This window comes from Budorcas taxicolor, chromosome 5 (genome assembly GCF_023091745.1).
Source record: "Budorcas taxicolor isolate Tak-1 chromosome 5, Takin1.1, whole genome shotgun sequence".
Classification (NCBI taxonomy): Eukaryota; Metazoa; Chordata; class Mammalia; order Artiodactyla; family Bovidae; genus Budorcas; species Budorcas taxicolor.
This window is the reverse complement of record NC_068914.1, coordinates 124,659,506-124,668,533: the sequence shown is the minus strand read 5'-3', so window position 1 is coordinate 124,668,533 and position 9,028 is coordinate 124,659,506. Positions and strand designations below refer to the sequence as shown.

Below are 9,028 nucleotides of genomic sequence, written 5' to 3'. Positions count from 1 at the left end.
ACATTTCAGTGATATCATTTGATATATGTTTAAATCTGTTGGACTTCACTTAGTCTGATAATCTGTAGGTCCATCTATGCTGTGGCAAATGGCATTATTTCATTCTTTTTATGACTGATCAGCATTCTATTTATAGATGTATCACATCTTCTTTATCCATTCATCTGTTGATGGATGTTTAGGTTGCTTCCATGTTTTAGCTGTTGTAAATAGAGGTATAATGAACATTTTTGAGCATGTATCCTTTGGAATCCTTTGGATAAAATTCTGTCTGGATATATCCCCAGGAGTGGAATTGTGGAATTATATGGTAACTTTATTTTTTGTTTTTTAAGGAAGGAATCTTTCTTCTGTTCTCCATAGTGGCTGTACCAATTTACATTCCCATCAACAATGTAGGAGGGTTCCTTTTTCTCCATACCTTCTCCAGCATTCATTATTTGTAGATCTTTTGTTAATGGCCATTTTAACATGAGTCTGGTGATAACTCATTGTAGTTTTGTCTGTATTTCTCTAATAATTAGGGACGCATTTTCTTAGTGACTAATTATATTGGATATCTTCTCATGTGCTTTTGACCATGTCGTATTTTCTTTGGTAAAGTTCAAATTTTTGCCCATATTCTTATTGAATTTCTCACTTTCTTATAGTTAATTTTGAAAGTTTTTAAAAAAAGTATATTCTTAATACAAACCCTTGATCATATAGACATGTATATTGCACACATATTCTTGCAGTTTGTGGCTATCTTTGCAGTCTTTTCATTGTCTTTCAAAGAGTAGTATTTTTTAATGTTGATGAAGTCCAATTTATTATTTATTTCCTTTAAAATTTATGCTTTTGGTGTTGCATCTAAGAACTTTTCTCCTAACCAAAATATACCAATTCATTTTCCTATGTTTTCTTCTCCAAATTCTAGTTTTATAGTTAGGTCTATAATTCTGCCCAAGCTAATTTTTCTGCAAGATATGTGCTTTAGATTGAAATGGATTGTCTTGCTATGGACATTTAGTTGTTCGGTACTATTTGTTGAAGAAATTGTGATAGCTAATTTTGTATATCAATTTGACTAGGCCAAGGGATGTCCACACATCTAATTAAAGATTTTTTTCTGGGTGTGTCTGTGAAGATGTTTCTGTAAAAGATTAGTATTTGAATTGGTGGACACAGTAAAGCAGATGGCCCTCCTTAAGGTAAGAGGACATCATTCAATCTTATGAGGGCCTGGGAAAGGAAAGTTGAATTTTTCTTCCTGCCTAACTGGTTATTCTGGGATACCAGTCTTCTGCCCTCTTTTGGGACTATCCACCCTCTGGTTCTCAGGCCTTCGGACTCGTACTGAACCACACTACCAGCTTTCTGGATCTCCAATTTTCAGCTGACATGTCTGAGCTCTCTTCTGTTTCATTAGCTTAAAGATTTACCCTTTCTCCAATGTGATTCCTAGGTAATTATCCATTACAATGATAAAAATAAGAAAAATATAAATATTTAAAATACATTCATCTTAAATATATTTGTGAATCCTCATGTCTGTGAGCAGCATCCAAGTCTAGTGTCATAGCCCTTTTGGCGGAAGAATTACCTTTAATATCTCTTATAGCACTGGTTTCCTTGTAATGAATTTAATTTTTGTTGTCTAAAAAAGTATTGTGTCTTTATTTCTGAAAGATATTCACTGAGTATAGAATTCTCCACTGAAAAGTGTTTGTTTTCATTTGTTCCTATCAGTATTTTAAAGATATTTCTCACTGTCTTCTTGGGTACTTTGTTTCTAATGAGGAATTTTCTATAATCCTAATCTTTTTTTTATGTTTATTTTTTCTTTCAGTACTGAGTGTATCTTTCCCCTCTATCCATTGTTAAGATATTTTTAAATCATTGGTTTTCAGCATTTGATTAAAATATGCCTTGGTATATTTTTTATGTTTTATTTTCTTTGTGCTTGATATTTGTTGAGTTTCTTGGATCTCTTGGATTATATTTTCCATCATATTTAGAAAATTTTCAGCCATTATTTTTTCAAATATTTTTTCTACCTGCCTCCTTCCATAGGGACTCCAGTTACATGTATATTGGGTTAGCTGAAGTTATCACACAGCTCACTTTGTTTTTTAAATTCCATTTTCTGTATATGTTTCTTTTAGTGTAGTTTCTAAAGCTATGTCTTCAAGTTAAGTAATCTTTTCCTTCACAGTGTTTAATTTGCCATTAATCCTATCTGGTGTATTTGTCGCCTCAGACATTGCAGTTGTCAACTGTGGAGGTTTGAGGCCTTGTCAGTACTCTGTCCTGCCGACTGTAGCTCTCTTGCTTTCCTCAGACTCTCAGCTCTGCATCCTCAACTCAGGGGTGGCCTGGACTCTGCTTCTGTTTTCTTTCCTTACTCTGAAGCATGTAAACTCATTCAAGGTACTGTGTTAGTCACTCAGTCAGTCATGTCTGTCTCTTTGTGACCCCATGGACTGTAGCCTGCCAGACTCCTCTGTCCATGGAATTCTCCAGGCAAGAATACTGGAGTGGGTAGCCATTCTCTCCTCTACGAGATCTTCCCAACCCAAGGATTGAAACTGGGTCTCCTGAATTGCAGGCAGATTCTTTACCATCTGAGCCACCAAGGAACTAAGCCCAGGCAAAAATAGTATCTATCTCATTTGTTTCCCATTTTTCATGGGTCATTGTCCTTCATTACCCCCGATCTTCAGACAATGTTTTGAAAATGTTATTTCATAAATTTAGCTCAGTCTGTGGGGTTACTTTCTGTGGAAGGATGATAAATCTAATTTCTTTCAGTTCATATACATTAGAAGTGGAAGTCCCCTCTGTTACTTTGATAACTTCAAGTTATATTGCTGTTTCCATTGTACATCATGTTCTCACCAGCCTCTGGCCTCTGTAGATTTTGGCTATTCCATCTCTTTCAAACCCTTCCTTCTTTTCTCATCTGACACATTCCTTATCATCTGTCACATCCTATTCCTGAAATCTCTTCATTTACTTATTCAGTTGATTGCTTTTGAGAGTTTACTAGATGTTGTCATTTTATGTGATCCTCACAGCATTCACAATTTGACTTTCTTAAATTTATCCAGCCAATAAGTGATGAAAGAAAGGTTTGAATTCTGATCACTCTGCCCATATTCTTTTCATTATGCAACATTTTTCTTCATAATTTTTGAGCTTTTGTAACTTTTCAAGTCTTGAATTTTAGAAGTTGTTCTAGTTCCAGAAAACATGGCACCTTTATCCTCAAGTATCTTCAAATATGGTTGGCATTAACACACTCAAAACAAAAAGATAATCATGTTAAGAGGTTTAGGATGAACAGTTAAAATGAGTGGCACAGAGGATCCTTGAAGTGCTTCTTAAGAGATCATAATAGGCTACAATAGTTGATAAGTGCTTCATGGATGACTTGGAAGAGGAATAAGATTTTGATGGTTAATGGAGATTTGACCAGATCTAATATTCCTAATTGATTTGCTGAGGTTCAATCGTATTCCACAAAAAGGTTAGAGATATGTCTAAGATACTGGATCACTCAAGCTCAGGGTGCCTGACCGTGACCAGAAATCATTCATTTATCCCTTCAGTTCAGTTCAGTTCAGTTGCTCAGTCATGTCCAACTCTTTAAGACCCCATGAACTGCAGTATGCCAGACTTTCCTGTCCATCACCAGCTGCCAGACTCAAACTCATGTCCATTGAGTCAGTGATGCCATCCTTAGTGTCTAATAAATATTATGATCTTTTATAAAGTAAAAAGATTGTGATGTTCTGGGATAGATAAAGGGAAAATGAAATACCAGAAGAGCAAATGAGAACAATACTCAGAATAGAGGGGACGGAGGGACAGTTTGTGATGAACAATCATGAAAAAACTAAGAGAAGTCAAGAGTTGTGAGACTATGGAAAGGCATTTAGGCCAGTCACTGTACAAATACAATGCCTATTTGTAATACCATTTGCTCAAAAAGAAAAGAAGGAATGGAGAGTAGAGGGAAAAAAAAGAGAAAAACTGGGACAGTATAGAGGAGGTTTTTCAAATAAAAATAATAGTCAATGAATTCTTAAATTCATCATTTCCAGTCGGTGTCCTTATCTTGTCTCCTCACTTTTCCGTAGTGTTTTATGACATTGGTTCTTTGAGGAAAGGGAGCATAGTTAAGTATTTGATTTTTATTAATGACTTTATACCTATGGCATGGCAGTGATATGAAGTATTAATTAAAATATCTAAGAATATGTGTTTGACAAGAACAAACTAGTTATCATCCCTTTTCCCAACTCCTCAATGAGATTCTTCAGCTTTATTAAGGGGAAGAAGAACTGGACAGGAATAAAGATAATAAACTTCTTAAGCAGCTCTCAGCCAGAACTTCATCCTATTATATTCTACCCTATTTCCAATGTTATCTCTGGGAGTGGAGAGTGGGCAAGCTCCCAAGTTCTCTGCTCTATTGTGGTATGGGAGGGACAGGAATGTGTCAAAGAAAGATATACATTAGGCATTCTCTGAGTTCCTGAGATGCCCCATTTACCATGATAATAGCCAAATATTTTACTATGGTAAATGGTCAAATGTGCACTGAAAATGGAAAGACCTAGAGGGTCTCATGATGAGGATAAGGGAATACCCTCAGCAGCTGGGAGTTCAGAGATCTCAATGGATGCAAAAATGGGGGAAGAGCATTAGGGATGGACAAGAATCAATAATGTGCATATCAGCAGATGACACATAATTCTGCTGTCCCATCCACATTCCTCTGACACAACCTGGAGTACACCATGGAACTCAGGTGCCATCATCTGAGTGATGAAATGAGTTGGGAGGTGAAATCATAAGGGTAATTCTGAATTTACAGCAATAAACCTTACATTACTCTACTTTCCTGCAATTGATCAAGACTGTATTTCCTAACACCAGGTACAATGGGGATTCAAAGTAGATATTGTACTGATTTGTTAAAAAAAAATAAAGTTTTGCACCCCTAAATTCAGTTCAGTTCAGTTCAGTCACTCAGTCATATCCAACTCTTTGTGATCCCATGGACTGCAGTATGCCAGGCCTCCCTGTCCATAACCAACTCCCAGAGCCTACTTAAACTCATGTCTATTGAGTCAGCGATGCCATCCAACCATTTTATCCTCTGTCATCCCCTTCTCCTCCTGTCTTCAGTCTTTCTCAGCATGGTCTTTTCAAATGAGTCAGTTCTTAGCATCAGGTGGCGAAAAAGTATTGGAGTTTCAGATTCAACATTAGTCATTCCAATGTATATTCAGGACTGATTTCCTTTAGGATGGACTGGTTGGATCTCCTTGCAGTCCAAGGGACTCTCAAGAGTCTTCTCCAACACCACATTCAAAATCATCAATTCTTCAGCACTCAGCTTTCTTTATAGTCCAACTCTCACATCCATACATGACTACTGGAAAAGCCATAGCTTTGACTAGATGGACCTTTGTTGGCAAAGTAATGTCTCTGCTTTTGAATATGCTGTCTAGGTTGGTCATAGCTTTCCTTCCAAGGAGTAAGCGTCTTTTAGTTTCATGGCAGCAATCACCATCTGCAGTGATTTTAGAGCCAAAAATATAAAAAATAAAGTCTGTCACTGTTTCCATTGTTTCCCCATCTATTTGCCATGAAGTGATGGGACTGGATGCCATGATCTTAGTTTCCTGAATGCTGATTTTTAAGCCAACTTTTTCACTGTCCTCTTTCACTTTCATCAAGAGGCTCTTTAGTTCTTTGCTTTCTGCCACGAGGGTGGTGTTATCTGAGGTTACTGATATTTCTTCTGGCAATCTTGATTCCAGCTGTGCTTCATTGAGATCAACGTTTCTCATGATGTACTCTGCATATAAGTTAAATAAGCATGGTGACAATATTCAGCTTTGACATACTCCTTTCCCTATTCGGAACCAGTCTGTTGTTCCATGTCCAGTTCTAAATGTTGCTTCCTGACCTTCATGTAGTCTTAAAATTTCGTGTCCTCTATTTGAACTGTAGTGTTGGAGAAGACTCTTGAGAGTCCCTTGGACTGCAAGGAGATCCAACCAGTCCATTCTGAAGGAGATCAGCCCTGGGATTTCTTTGGAGGGAATGATGCTGAAGCTGAAACTCCAGTACTTTGGCCACCTCATGTGAAGAGTTGACTCATTGGAAAAGACTCTGATGCTGGGAGGGATTGGGGGCAGGAGGAGAAGGGGACGACAGAGGATGAGATGGCTGGATGGCATCACTGACTTGATGGACGTGAGTCTGAGTGAACTCTGGGAGTTGGTGATGGGCAGGGAGGCCTGGTGTGCTGCAATTCATGGGGTTGCAGAGTTGGACACGACTGAGCGACTGAACTGAACTGAACTGATAACTCTACTCTGACTAGGTGATTAAGCTACCAATGTAAGGAGATGATGAACAGAGAACCCTACGTTGTTATTCCAATTTTTTTCCAGCTCTTTATGATATTTTGCCTCAACCTCTCTATTCAAAAAAGCAAATTTGGCATGTTTCCTTCTCATAACTAATGGTACCTGGGGTAAGGATACCATGTGGTTTCAATTTTTCAGAGTGTGAATTCAGCTATATAAGTTTCACTGTCAGCTTTAAAGATAGGAGGGAATTTTAAGTATAACTTTTCCTGAACTTGGCATTCATTTTCCTAATTTTTGCTTACTTGGTGCCTTATAATATGGTAATGTATTCCTATGACCTTGGGAGAGATGTATATTCAAGGTAGAGGCTTGTGTGGAAAAGATCTTTGATTTTATTTTTTAGAAACTGCATAGTGCACTGATTCACTTTTATAATATGAATACTCTCAATGTGCTGAGTCCTCAGGGTTGAAAGACACTAAACTGGTCCACTTGGGCACCTGCAACTAAAAGCTATTAATGTCTAACATATATCAGATGCTTCAATTGACTTGGTTAGGATTGGCCCCTAGTTTAAAGAGAAAAGATTTCCTTGTACAGAACCTTCCCTGCCTCCACTCAAGTGGGGAGGCCAGCCAGGAGAACGGGCTGTTTATTTTTGAGCCCATGTAAAAGGAGCTCATGAGCAGACATCTCCTGCTGTACACCAAGCCTGTCTAAGAGGTCATCTTTGTTGCAAGTGTCAGAGGAATTGCCTCCCCTGCTGATGATTGGAGATATTTTTAGCTACAAGCTGAAACTTTTCATTCTTGAAATTGTTTTCATTTCTACCCAAAGAGGCAAACTTCATGAGTCCAGGGGAAAAAAAAACAAAAACAAAATAGGAGGCATAAGCACTAAGAGGAGCCGTGTGTCTATGTAAAAAGAAACCTGATGAAATTGCTTCCCCTGGTGCTGACAATTTGGTCCTGGCACCAGGGTGGTTCTAATAGCTGTAGGCTAAAAGAATCATTTCCATAGCACAGCTCATAAGGATAATGTAAATTTCACTTAAGTATATATGATTACAGAAAATTGCACAGAATTGCAACAGACTTTGTGCTGTACTATTTATGGAGCAATATAGATTTACCATTTTTTTTTTCTAAATTCAATGTGAGACAAACTATTTTGACTTCAGGAGAGGATAAAGGTCTACAGCACTGCATTGATGTGTATTAACATTCTAAATCAGGCTTGCCACATATTCTACCAATGAGTTGGGAAGTGGTAGGCCTCTACTATATTACCAGCTCTGAAGTGTTTCATGAAATCACCAAGTGTCCCCTCTCTCTATGGTTTCGTGGCATATGGAAATTCTCCTAAGGGGCTTACCATTCAAGAGTTGTGTGAAGATACACCTAAGACATCTGCTAGGCCATGTGCACATATCTAGAGGCACTTCCTTATCCCATCCCATATCACCATGGTTGACATACATGCTGGGCATCTCTATCCTCTCTTGTCTGTTTCTAGAGAACAAGCACTGTGTTTTTCTCATTGAGCTCAAGTTCTGTACCTTATCCTGGTATATCTTCAATAACTATTCATCAAATTAAATTGAACTGAATGAGATGATTCCTTCTATTAAAAACACAGGCACACTTGTAGGGAGAACTATTTAAATCATTATTAATCTTATTTGACTTCCCTGGTGGTCCAGTGGCTAAGACTCCTTGCTTCAAAAGCAGGGGGCCCAGGTTCAATCCCTGGTCAGGGAACTAGATCCCACATGCCACAACTGAAGATTCCACACGCTGCAACAAAGATCAAAGATACTGTTTGCTGCAACTAAGACCTGGCAGAGGCAAATAAAAAATAAACATTTAACAAATATTATTGTATTCTTACAATAGCAGGGCTGTCTGTCAGATATGATAGAAAGATGTGCTTATGGAGTGTTTTAGCAGGGAAGTAAAACCCAAAAGGAAAGGAAAAGGAACTAACCTTATCAAGAGGGATTAATGCTCATTTACTCATTCAATCCTCACAGCAATTCTGAAGGAGATATCTTAATTCTCATTTTATAGATGAGGACATTGAAATTCAGAGAGGTTAAATATATTTCCCAAGCTCATGTAGCTGAGATTTGATTTCATCTCAGAATAAATAACCATTCTAAGAATCCACCGTCTTATCCTACTTTCACTGAAAAAGAGGAATAACTTACCTGTGACCAATGACAGAACCAAGCTTCCATTTCCATTCCAAGTTACTTTCCCTAAAAGGCTATTAATCAAGTAAGTTATCTTCAGAGAGAGGATTATAAGATACTGAATCATATTTCAGTCAAGAATCCAAGATGAATCCCATCAACTTCTCTCCTTTACTGGTGATTGATTCACACTATGGGTGATTTCTGGGAGTCACAATGGCCTCTTGCTCATAGATGACTGACTCTTCCTCTTCCTGTGTGTTTGCTTTTGGGATTCAACTGCTGTTCCTGGATTATGGTGAATAACAACATTCCTTGGTGGTAATAGCAGCAGACAGGGATTCTGAAGCTAGGCAGAAAGCTTCCCTGTGGGTTTGGTGGGATTGAAAATCTCAGGGAGAAGTAGATGAGAAGGGAGCATCATGCAGATGAGGTACAGGAGCCTGCTATAACAGAGAAA

At 37.9% G+C, this 9,028-nt stretch overlaps 1 non-coding gene across 1 annotated transcript; it reads left to right on the top strand.

Annotated features, from left to right (window-relative positions):
- The first annotated feature begins 8,061 nt into the window (after positions 1 to 8,061).
- TRNAL-CAA (transfer RNA leucine (anticodon CAA)) lies at positions 8,062 to 8,134 on the top strand. Its single transcript has one exon. It is a non-coding gene; the product is annotated as a tRNA-Leu (tRNA).
- Positions 8,135 to 9,028: the final 894 nt, after the last annotated feature.